Source organism: Pogoniulus pusillus, chromosome 9, assembly GCF_015220805.1.
Source record: "Pogoniulus pusillus isolate bPogPus1 chromosome 9, bPogPus1.pri, whole genome shotgun sequence".
Classification (NCBI taxonomy): Eukaryota; Metazoa; Chordata; class Aves; order Piciformes; family Lybiidae; genus Pogoniulus; species Pogoniulus pusillus.
Window position 1 is genome coordinate 34,571,822 of NC_087272.1, and position 12,914 is coordinate 34,584,735.

At 46.7% G+C, this 12,914-nt stretch overlaps 1 protein-coding gene and 1 long non-coding RNA gene across 7 annotated transcripts in view; both read right to left on the reverse strand.

The window, feature by feature from the left end:
- The window catches only part of APBB2 (amyloid beta precursor protein binding family B member 2), a 241,652-nt gene that overhangs the window by 178,255 nt on the left and 50,483 nt on the right, over window positions 1-12,914 (reverse strand). The gene's annotated exons all lie outside the window — the stretch shown is intronic.
- On the reverse strand, window positions 513-3,080 carry LOC135178502 (uncharacterized). The gene is made up of 3 exons (XR_010303574.1): window positions 3,009-3,080; window positions 2,632-2,768; window positions 513-954 (listed from the first exon to the last, which is right to left on the reverse strand). It is a non-coding gene; the product is annotated as an uncharacterized LOC135178502 (long non-coding RNA).

The window sequence follows — 12,914 nt, forward strand, 5'->3', positions numbered from 1 at the left end:
TATTTTGGTGAGAAGAATTAGATGATAGGTTGTGAAAAGGAAGCAATGGTGATGTCTGCTTCACCCATAGGCTTGTTGAGATGTGCAAGAACAAGAACACAAACATAGATAAGGGAGTTGCGCTTGGGCTCTGGCTGCATGCACTTCTCTCTCTCTAACCTGCCATCTGCTTGATTAATCCTTCTGCTCCTAACCCCCCTGGCCAACCCCCCAAACTTACCCTGAATGTAAAGCAAAGTCTGGGGTAAGGTAGAGGGGTGGGAAGAAGGTGAAAGGCTGGTTGGGAGCCCCTCCTGGGGACTCTGGTTTCTGGGAGGGCTGTTGTGTATCTGTATTGCCTTTTAACTTGCATATTTCTCTAGATACTGTAAATACCTGCTTGTATACTGTGCTAAGCTGTAAATATAAAGCTTCACTCTTAATTTCCATCTCTTCTGAGCCTAGTTTGGGTGATTTTCTTAAGTGTGTGGGGGGGTAGGTAGCACCCAAACCATCACAGACACGAGTAATAATTTTTCCTCAAGGACAGCAGGGGAAACCTGGAGCAGCTTTATTCTACAACAATTCTCAGCTCCTAGGATATCAAGACACAAACTGACTTCCCATAAGACAAATCATGCTACTTGCAGAAGGCCAAGACCCCCAAAAGCCAGCTAGTCTCTTATTCCCCATTCTTGGGCTATGCAAGTGAGAAAATTGGACCAGAGAAGAGTCTGAGTGGTGCTCCAAACCACATTTCCAGACAAGGCATCTTGTTGTTTCCTGAGTTTCCAGCTGTAGCTTTAAGCTGGCTGCTTTGCATGTCACTGGGTCACATATCCTGCTGGAGTTACAGGAACAGTTCTCCAGGCGACTCATCCATAATCCATAAAGTCTTGAGCATTTTGCAGCTCTTGAAGGAATGCAAAGCAGCTTTTTCTGGTCTTGTTTGCCATGGCCAGTCTGAACAACAAACTGGTGTTAAAAAAACCAAGCAGTAAAGTTCTGTGACACAGAGAGTACTTTGCAAATAGTGTAAATACAACAGCTTTATTCACAAGGTGTGCAGCAGCCCATACTGATCATTTAGTAACAGATCACCAGTTAAGTATCAGATCATCAGTATCAGAAGTCTAACCAATGGCATGTGTTTAAGAAAATGAGAGCTGTGAAAGTTAAGTGCTATATCTGCACTATTTGCAGAGCATTCTCTATTTAGATTTCTATGGTAACTGGTAAGAGGACTGCAGTTCATATGTGGAATGTTTTCATTCCCCATGGTCCAAAACAGCAGGATCACTACAAGCCTTTTTTAAGGCTTTAATAGGAAGAAGTGATAAGCAAGCATATTAGCAAGTTAAACAGAGAGAAGTCTTTACTCATTAACTTGAGATGGAGTTCATCTCCAACACAGCACCAATACATGCATTTAAACTCACCCTATTTAATGTGACTTACTAACAAAATCAGGCTGGTATGCATTACCCATCAGGCAGGACTTGTCAAAATTGGTATTCTGCTGTTATGCCACCTTACCTGTCAAAATACAACTTGCACAGAGGAAACAGGGACAACTTTGTTCTCCCTCTAACTGCTAGGGAATCAGGGAATGAATAGATTGCAAAAACATCTATCTGCTCCAGGGGTATGGTACTGCTACTGCAGCAGGAAGCATTGCTCATTATTAAACCCCATCAATTAATGCTGAAAGTGTGTCAGAGAGTGTTCTGCAGTATAGAGTCAGCCTACGCCCCCACAACAGCCTGTAGCCAGCCTAGTCCCACTTCAACTTCTGCTTGCCACACTAGCTCCCCCAGCCACACTACTGCCTCTTTATGGGTTCTCCCACCTAGTCCTCCTACATACATAACCCTGGACTAATTTGGGGATGCTAAAACATCGGGGAGAACAACATAATTGCACTCTGGTTTGCAAATAATCGGCGCTCAAAGACAGTGTCTTTTTTTTAAGAGAGAACTGCAAAGCAGAACAAAAGTCTACCTCTCTCATGATGTACAGAATATGTCCATTTTAACATCAGAAATGTATGTCATCTCAGGTACTCACTTCCCTTCTTTTGCTAGTCTTTATTTCTGAAGAGGATGTCAGCACCAAACACCAGTTAGTCTTCAGCCCCAAATATTCAATACTAAACTTCAAAGCTCCAAGATAAACTAAGCCACAGGCAATGACTACTGATTTCTATGGAATATTCCTCTCCCATGTCCCAGGTATGGTGACTCTCCTCTCACCACTTCTGCTGCCAGGAGATGGTACCACAAACCTACCCTCTGGGAGCTCATGAGCACGTCTGCAGCAAGCACTTTCCAATGGGTCAATTCTTCCCCAGTGTATTGAGTTAAGTTTCTGGGAATTGCAATTCCTCTTTAGCCAGAGACTATTTTTATCAAGGAAAGAGGAAATCCTCCCCCTGCCTTCTGTGAGCTTTATCATACATCCACTGTTCCTCAGCCAAACTGCACAGGACTTTGAGAACTACCACACCCCAACAAGACTACTGGGGGCTTAGCAGGAGGACAGCAATTGCTGATCACAGCACAGAAAGAGCCTTCCACTTGCCACCCTCCCCTTCCTGCTGTCCAGAAGCAAGGCATAGCAGAAGACAGCCAAGGTAAACCACTTTGTGCCTACCTGAATGATGGTTGAGGAGCTCTCTGTCTCAAAAGTCATCATTAGATGAGCATATTTACTACAGGGCATGAGGCTCCTATTGCCAAAGCTTGATCAGCATAGGGATTCAGCAATGATCATGATGCCCTTATTGCTGCCTGGAGACCAGAGGGAAGATGGTGGAGGTGATCACAGGATGATAGGCATTGGAAGGGACCCAAATAAATCGAGTCCAACATCCCTGCCAGAGCAGGACCATAATCCAGTGCATGTCACAGAGTCACATGGAAGACCAGACAGGTCTTAAAGGTCTCCAGAGAAGGAGACTTCACAACCTCTCTGGGCAGCCTGTTCCAGTGCTCCATGACCCTTACAGTAAAGAATTCACCTCCACCTACCCAACACACCCTTGAGCAGCAAGAATAAGGAGCTCTTCACAGCTCAGGCAACCTGCAGAGCCAACGTAAACCAGTGAGGAAGCAGTGAGGAAGGTAAACTTTACTACCAGGGCCCCATGAATGGGCACCATTTGGCCTGGCTCCTCCAGGGGCCTGTAAAGACCAGCCACCCGCTCCTGCCCGCCAGCTCCCTCCCCTCACAAATGGTGGCGCCTGAGCACAGACAAAGCCACCCTGTTCTAATGCACCACTTCATGGCAAGAGCATGAAATGGCAGCATTAGGCAACAGGCCAAGAAAATAAAGAAAACAGCAGTTCTGTGGAAAAGAAAGGACTCACAAAGCACCCAGTTGCAGTGGAAGCCAGTGAATGAACACTGTTTCACTAAAACGCTTACTTAAGACTACTAAAGCTTTACACAGTGTAATAAACATGAAAAATAAGAGTTTGCTACATAGGGTAAAGTTGGAAAGCATTTTCTACCTGTGGTTTGTATTCCTCCCTCGATGCCATAAATCAAATTAATTTCAGTATTGCTGAAGGGAAATGAAGTGTTAACTTCCTCCCCACTGATCTAATACAACTAACTAGCTGAAAGGCTGAGGGAGCTGGGGTTGGTTAGCCTGGAGAAGAGGAGGCTCAGGGGTGACCTCATTGCTCTCTACAACTACCTGAAGGGACATTGTAGCCCGGTGGGGGGTGGCCTCTTCTGCCAGGCAACCAGCAATAGAACAAGGGGACATAGTCTCAAGTGGTGCTGGGGGAAGTATAGGCTGGATGTTAGGAGGAAGTTCTTCACACAGGGAGTGATTGGCATTGGAATGGGCTGCCCAGGGAGGTGGTGGAGTCACCATCCCTGGAGGTCTTCAAGAAAAGACTGGATGAGGCACTTAGTGCCATGGTCTAGTTGACTGGCTAGGGCTGGGGGATAGGTTGGACTGGATGATCTCGGAGGTCTCTTCCAACCTAGTTGATTCTATGAAATCAGAAGTGCTCATCATGAGACACTAGTCAGTCAGACTTAATCCTTGCCAAAGAAACTGCAACATGTTCACCTCTGTACCTCTAAACCAAACCTCCTGGAAGCCTCTTCACAGTAAATCTTTCCTTAGAAACTTCCTAGCACGAACTCTGCTGAAATATCTACTACTGTTTTCTGAAAAGCACACGGCAGAGCTCTTGAATAGCCTCCCTCTGCACCTGGATATGTGAGGGCATGTCTGAAAGAACCACATCAAGTCACCATTTAGGTGGTACACTTTAGTGCATTTTCTGCAGAGAAGTTACTCTGAGGCATCCCTCTGCACTCAAACTATTTCTCTGCTTGGGGATGCCAGCTACAAAATGCACCTCCCAAGCACTCGCTGTGCTGCGTGCAGACTACAGCTCTGAAGCACGAGCAAACCTCAGTCCACAAGCACTTTCATATCTGCTTAGACAAACATCTCCTGGGAGGGACTGTCATTACACTCAGCTAATTCCTTTTTGTACTTACTCAGTAATTCCCAGCCTGTCTCACTGATCTTGACTACAGCATTCTCAAGACGCATGCCACAGTGGAAACATCTCTATTCATCTCATACTTAATGACTAGTCTCAGTCTCTCCTGGAGCTCAGAAAAGGCAGAAGTAGCAGGGATGAACTGAAAGAGACATCCAGAAGCTTTGAAAAAAGAAAATGATGAACCCAAATGCCTAATCACAGGCCAGCAGCCACCCCACAGTGAAGAAATCAACTTAGTGATAGACTAAGCAACAACAGTCCCAAGGACAACAATTAAGAGAAGTAGTTTACAGAGCTGATGTTCCTGCTCTCCACCCAGGTGATCCAACAACTTGACACCTGAGCTGCTCAGCACTCCTTCTAACATGGAGTTAATACACCAGCAGTAACCAGCTACTTAGACACACAGAAAATCTCTGTGCAATTCTACAGAGGCCCCACACCATAAATGGCCCAAAACTTCCCTCTTCTGCTTTTGTGAAGCATCCCTTGCAAGGTCAAGGGAAACGATTCTGCCCCTTCACTCTGCTCTCCTCAGACTCCACCTGGAGTCCTGTGTGCAGTTCTGGAGCCCTCAACACAAGAAGGACATGGAACTGTTGGAGCCAGTCCAGAGGAGGCCACCAAGATGCTCAGAGGGCTGCAGCAGCTCTGCTATGAGGACAGGCTATGAGACTTAGGGCTCTTCAGCCTAGAGAAGAGAAGGCTTTGAGGAGACTTTGGAGTGGCCTTCCAGTATCTGAAGGAGGCCTACAGCAGTGCTGGGGAGGGACTATTGACAAGGTCTTGTAATGGGAGGATGAGGAGCAATGGGTTTAAACTGGCAGAGGGGAGATTCAAACTGGATGTTAGGAAGAATTTCTTTAGAGTGAGAGTGGTGAGACACTGGCACAGGTTGCCCAGGGAGGTTGTGGCTGCTCCCTCCCTGGAGGTGTTCAAGGCCAGGCTGGATGAGGCCTTGAGCAACCTGTTCTAGTGGGAGGTGTCCGTGCCTATGGTGGGGGGTTGAAACTGGATGGTCTTTGAGGTCCCTTCCAACCTAAACCATTCTATGATCTCTCACAGCACTGTAAGACAGCTCGCAAGGAGCACATGTCCAGGGCCAGTTGGGAAGGGCCAGTTGGGAAATGCAGGAACAAGTTCAGTTATCAGTCACTTGGTCTGATCCTCTGCAGGGAAACAATGTGCCTTTGTGGCCAAGGCCAATGGGCTCCTGCGGGGCAATAAGAACAGCGTGGCCAGCAGATCAAGGGAGGTTCTCCTCACCCCCTACTCTGCCCTGGTGAAATCTTACCTGGAATACTGCATCCAGTTTAAGGCTCTCCCGTTCAAGAGGGACAGGGATCTACTTGAAAGAATCTAATAGAGGGCTACAAAGATGATGAAGGGGCTGGAGCACTTCTTTGTGAGAAGAGGCTCAGGGACCTGGAGCTTTTAGATCTGGTGAAGAGAAGATTTAGAGGGGATCTAACCAATGTTTATAAGTACCTGAGAGCTGGGATTCAAGAGGCAGGGGACAAATTCTTCTCAGCTGGGCCCTGTTATAGGACAAGGGGCAATGGGTACAAACTACAGCACAGGAAGTTCCACCTCAACATGAGGAAGAACTTCTTTACTGTAAGGGTCACAGAGCACTGGAACAGGCTCCCCAGAGAGGCTGTGAAGCCTCCTTCTCTGGAGACTTTCAGGCCCTGTCTGGATGTGTTCCTGTGTGACCTGTTCCAGATTTCATGGTCCTGATCTGGCAGGGGAGTTGGACTCCATTACCTAAGGAGGTTCCTTCCAACTCCTAACATCCTGTGAAACAACCTGAGCTAAGGAGATGTTTAGCAGCATTGCACAAACCACATACCTGAACTGCCCAGCCTCTTCAAGGCACAAGAGGGAACAGGCTTCCTCTTCAGTTCCAAACTAAACAGTCAGGCAATATTTCCTCTTATCAGATCAGAGCTGGCTTTTAGACGGCTAGGAGAGGCTGACAGCTAATCAAGGAAATTCACCCCAGGGAACTGAATGCTTGCTTTCTCCAGAAATCACAAAACACGTCCAACTGCCTCTAATACAGGAGTTGGGTTATGCAGCAACTCATGCTGCTAACACTGCACTCTGACATTTGAAGTGAGCCTACAAAGGCATCACAACCAAAGCTGCCAGCTTACACTGATCTACACTGCTGTTGAACAAGAACTTCAGAGCATACTGCAGTAGTATTTTTCTTTACATTATAAAATGCAGAGTATAAATATATGTCCAAGATGCACTTTGAAAAGGTAGCTTGGTACTTTATTCTAGGCACAGCTGTCAAACAACAGAAAACTGGCGGAAAAGAATCACAGAATCAGTCAGGGTTGGAAGGGACCACAAGGATCATCTAGTTCCAACCTCTCTGCCATGCCCAGGTACACTCTACCCTAGATCAGGTTGCCCACAGCCTCAGCCAGCCTGGCCTTAAACACCTCCAGCCATGGGGCCTCAAACACCTCCCTGGGCAATCCACTCCAGGCTCTCACCACTCTCATGCTCAACAACTTCCACCTCACAGCCAGGCTGAACCTCCCCACCTCCAGCTCTGCTCCCCGGGAGCCTAAAAGGTCCCTCCCCAGCTTTTTTGGAGCCCCCTTCAGATACTGAAAGGCCACAAGAAGGTCACCTGGGAGCCTCCTCTTCTCCAAACTGCACAGCCCCAACTCTTTCAGTCTGTCCACACAGCAGAGCTGCTCCAGCCCTCCGAGCATCCTCGTGGCCCTTCTCCAGCCAGCCAGGAGGGTCCAGCATCTCCACATCCCTCTTGTAATGGGGGCTCCAGAATTGGATGCAGTACTCCAGGTGGGGTCTCACCAGAGCAGAGTTGAGGGGAAGAACCATTTCCCTCGACCTGCTGGCCACACTTCTGATGCAGAAGACGACCCAGAACACCACAGGGATGTGTTCTCCATTTATTTTCTTCATAGTGCTACCACAAAAAAATGTAAAAGACCTCCAGAAAACCCCTACTTGGATCTAGCCAGAAACGCATACCACACAAGCACAGTCCCTCCACTCAGAAAGCAGCCCTTGGGCTGGTTTATGTTTATGCACCGATTAGGCTGTGAAAAGCATTCAGAGGTACCCCACCTACAAGAGAGCACATTCCTCAGGGTATGCAAGAACAAAAAAGTCCTCTTTTTTCACCGAAGATCTCTACAACTGCAACAGAGAGCAGACTATTTCCTAATGTTTTTCATACAACCCTGTTTGTGTTTCTGCAATTCAAACACACTCCTCACAGGATTTAATTTCCTCTCCATCTTAATCCCTTCAATTTGATGAATACATCAGTATTATTTTCCCCACAGAGACCCAAAGCAAATTCATGAAACAGTAAGGCTTAAAAGACCTTCAGTTACAGTGCTATGAAATAACATTATAGCAGAGTTCAAGTGGTGTTGTGTGTGAATCTTTATTCACTTTACAAAGTAAAGATGCAAAGGACAGAAGGGTTGGACAGATGACTGCTGTCACAAGTGATAATTACTTTCCTTTAACTGAGAAAGTCTCTCTTTTTAAATAGAGTCTTGCAAATGTAAAAAGAAACATCACGCAAGAAAGGTAGAGGAGCACACGGGAAATATCAGCCCTGCTGATTCTAAAGCACAGAGATACAGCCCTGAGATGGCACCAGCCCAACCCGCCAGGGCTGCAGGCTGCTGCCCAGGCTCAGGCACATTGCTTCTGGCTCTGAGTTAAATCTTGTGAAGCCAGCTCAGATCTCCTTTGCAGCCACTGCACATTTACATGCAGCACAGAAAATCCATCCATAACCATGTTGGGGGGAGGGGTGAAGGGGGGTGGGATGGGTACAAGACGACTACAAGAAAATTCCAGCAATGCTTGGCTGCACAAGACAGAGCATTTGCTTATCTTACTGCATTTTTATCTCACCATAAACACCACTGTCTAAAGTCAGCTTGCTTCCACGTTTAAAATCAACACACAACCCTACTTGACAAATTATACTCATTTACATATCCAATACTAATGGCCACTTAATTTCTTTTAACCCTCTCCTTACTTGGCTCACTGCTGTTACAATTCAGATTCCTTCCCTACCAATGCTTTTGCTGCATGTTGGCTACAATTTCATAGAGTCATGTCCCACCACAAAACGGTAGCCTTGTGTTTGAGGAGACTCTGGAAGCTGAGCTGCTTCAAGAGCACAGGGCTGCAGCTGGGCTTCAGATTTGAAAATTCAGATCAAAGATACTGCAGAGCAAAGGTCTGCTTGCAGGACTCTGCTTCTTTTCTACTTTAGCATATACTATTACAACACAAAACTGAAGCAATCTTCTTTTTCCAGGTGCCTTCATCTTGACCACAATCCAGTACTGAATGCTAAACACGATGCTACAAGGTACCTGTACTAGCTTAAAACGAACACCACTTGAGCACCTCTGCACTTAGAACATATTGTGATCACAAACACAAGCCAGAAAGAATTCAATGCAATGCATGAAGTTGTACATGGGGAAACTTAGATTAGATCCTAAGAAAAATGTCTTCCCCGACAGTGTTGTTAAGCACTGGAAGAAATTTCCCAAGGAAGTGGTTGAGTCATCATCCCTGGAGGTATTTAAAGACATGTAGATGTCACCCTTAGGGGGATGGTTCACAGAGGGACTTAGTGTGCAAGGTTAATGGTTGGACTCAATCTTAAAGTTTTTTTTCCAGCCTAAACAATTCTGCTAATGGATACCCACCCACCAGCACACTATACAGAGGAAGCAATAAGGAGCAGGAAAATATCTGACCCACAAGTACAGAATTATTGACTAAAGATCAATCACAATTTGATTTTGGCAGCTGGGCTTGCATTAGGCACAACATGGCAGCATTCACATACTGCTTGAAAAGTTTCCCCAAAGTAGCATGTATGTTGTTATCTAGTGTAATCTTCCAACTGCTCATCAAGTCCAGCAATTTTTACACTGAATTTGTCTTTATTTACCTGCTCATTTTTAACTATGAACTCATTTTTCTTGCTCTCTCTCTATGGACACACTGGGATCTCTTCTCCCTAGTACTAAGAGATAGAACAAGAGGAAATGGCCTAAAATTGGGTCACGGGAGGTTTATGTTGGATGCTAGGAAAAAAATCTCTTTACTGCAAGAGTGATCAGGCATTGGAGCAGGCTGCCCAGGGTGATGGTGGAGTCACCTCTCCTGAAAGCATTCAAGAAAAGTGTGGACACAACATCTCAGGACATGTTTGAAAATGGCCATGGTGATGTTAAGTTGATGGCTGGACTCAATGACCTTAGTGGTCTTTTCCAACTGAAATGACTCTGTGATTCTACATGGAAGCATAGGCAGGCACAGAAGCACCTTCATATATGAGCAGTCACAGAAACCAGAAGCTCTGTCCAGTGCCATCCGAAAACAAAGTGACCGTGATGAATTTTTCATGTATTACTCTTACAGTATTTCCTTTCACCTTCCAGCTCAAATCAGAAGTGGAAATGACAGAAGAAAGGGTGGGGGTTTTAACACCATTAATTTTAAGCCAGAACAGAAGCAGGAAGCATCGGAAGTTCCACAGGAAAGCTGCTTGGTTTAGCCTTACTGCTGGAAGCTGCCTCAACCTTTCTGTTAATATTCGGATGGAGAATCATAGAATCATAGAATCAACCAGGTTGGAAGAGACCTCCAAGATCATCCAGTCCAACCTAGCACCCAGCCCTAACCAATCAACCAGACCATGGCACTAAGTGCCTCAGCCAGGCTTTTCTTGAAGACCCCCAGGGACAGTGACTCCACCACCTCCCTGGGCAGCCCATTCCAATGGGAAATCACTCTCTCTGTGAAGAACTTCTTCCTAACATCCAGCCTAGACCTACCCTGGCACAACTTGAGACTGTGTCCCCTTGTTCTATTGCTGGTTGCCTGGGAGAAGAGGCCACCCCCCACCTGGCTACAATGCCCCTTCAGGTAGTTGTAGACAGTAATAAGATCACCCCTGAGCCTCCTCTTCTCCAGGCTAAACAGGCCCAACTCCCTCAGCCTCTCCTCATAGGATTTGTGCTCCAGGCCCCTCACCAGCTTTGTTGCCCTTCTCTGGACATGTTCCAGCACCTCAACATCTTTCTTGAATTGAGGGGCCCAGAACTGGACACAGCACTCAAGGTGTGGCCTGAGCAGTGCTGAGTACAGGGGCAGAATAACCTCCCTTGTCCTACTGGCCACACTGCTCCTGATGCAGGCCAGGATGCCATTGGCTCTCTTGGCCACCTGGGCACATTAGATTCATAGAATGGTTAGGGTCAGAAGGGACCTTAAAAATCACCTAGTTCCAACACCTCTGCCCTGGGCAGGGACACCTTCCACTAGACCAGTGTGATAGGCTTGGACTGGGCTGAGCTGGGGTTAATTCTCCTCAAAACATCTTTCTAATGTTGTGTTTTGCAGTGCTGTAGCTCAGCACTGGTAACGCACCAGTGTTTTGGCCACTGCTAAGCTGAGCACCCAGCTGGGTTTTTCCCAACATCTCCCCGCCCCAAGATGCTGAGAGGACACAGTCAAACCAGCTGATCCAGACTGGCCAAAGGGATATTCCATGACATATGATGTCAGCTCAGATAAAAAGTGAAAGAAGGAAGTTTGGGGAAGATTAATCCATGGCATCTGTTCTCCGAAAGTAACCACCGAGTGTAGGGAGCTCTGCTTCCTGAGACTGAACATCATCTGCTGATGGGAAGTAGAGGTTAGCATAGCTCTCCCTGCTTTTGCTGCTGCACAGTCTATTGCTTTGCTTGTTGCCAATATTAAATTGCTTCTCTCTTATGATAGGCATTTGTTATATTTTCCCCTCTCCCCTGTCTTTTTAAGAGGGGGGGGGGGGAGTGACAGAGCAGCTTTGGCGAGCATTTGTCCCTCAGCCAGAGCAAAACCACCACAATCAGTTGCCTAAGGCCACATCCAAATTGGCCTCCATGGGGCATCCATGACCTCCCTGGGAAACCTGTGCCAGTACCACCACCCCCACTGCTGAAGAATTTCTTTCTGCTGTCTGCCCTCCTCAAGCTTCAATCCATTCCCTCTCACCCTATGATTACAGGCTGTTGTAAAAAGTCCCTTCCTGGCTTTCCTATAGGTCCCTTTCAAGTACTGGAAAGCCTCTATCAGGTCTCCCTGAATCCTTCTTTTCTCCAGGCTGAACAACCATCCCACCTTGAACCTCTTCCCACAGGGGAGGCTTTCCAGCCCTCTAATCATCTTTGCTGCCCTCCTCTGGACCTGCTCCGGCAGCAACATGTCTCTCTTACGCTGTGGGCACCAGAACTGGAAGCAGAACTGGATGCAGTGCTCCCAATTGGGTCTCACACTGGAAAGCTGCTTTAAGGCCTCCCTGGAGCCTTTTCTCAGTCTCAGCTCTTGCAGCTTGTCCCCATAGCAGGGGACAGTGTTAATTTCTGCTGCTCAGTGTTAATTTCAAACACTGTCTTTTTAACATTTAATGAGATATGCATGTGTAGAAGAAAGGTGGGCTACAAAATGGAAGGAAATAGAGTTCTCATGTCAGAGTCATTAGAGTTTATGCTTCATGGCATAAAACTAAACAAGGAGGGGAACAGAGCAAAACAAAAAGCTGGAAGATGAGGGTGGAACACATCCAAGCTTTTAATGCTTCTAAAGCAACTGTTATTTACCAGCCAAAGAAGAAAATACTTTGGATCTTTGCAGCCAAAACATTTTTTTCCCTTAATTCTTACACAGCTGCCGTTACTAAGGCAAGACTCTGTCTTACTCATCTGGACTAGCCTCCATTCTTTGAACTACTGCACTGTGCACAAGGATTTTACGAAACAAATTCAGTGAAACAAATAAATAAAAACCCCAAAGCATACAGGACTGCTCTGTGAAGGCCACCAGTAACTGCCACACAACCCCAAACTTCTAATCACTGCCAAGCATCACAGCTATGGCCAAGCATCACGAACGGGCACCAGTGCCTGGAGCAGCTCTGCCATTCAATGGCTCCAGAAGCATTTCCAACGAGGCATGCTTTGTGTTTCCTAGCCTAGCCAAGCCAAGGAGGTGAGAAACAAGGACTGCCACATGCACCTCCCTAGGCAGCACAGGCTTGCCAAGATAAGCAGGTGGCGTGTTGCACACTCATCAAACCTTGGTTGGGAGACCAACAAGAAGGGTGAGAGTAAAGGCTCAGTCTGTGTAACAGCAAGGATGAGTGGCAGCCTGTCTCCTGCATCCTTGTGTTTGAAAGTATTCCATAGTCCAGTGACCTGAAAGGAAGGCTGTAGCAGGGAGAGATGAAAGGTAGGAACACCAGCAGGCAACAGCTTCTGATGTAAAGCAGTATCTGACAGAACCATAGAGTCTGCCAAGCAATAAGCAGCATGGACAGACAAG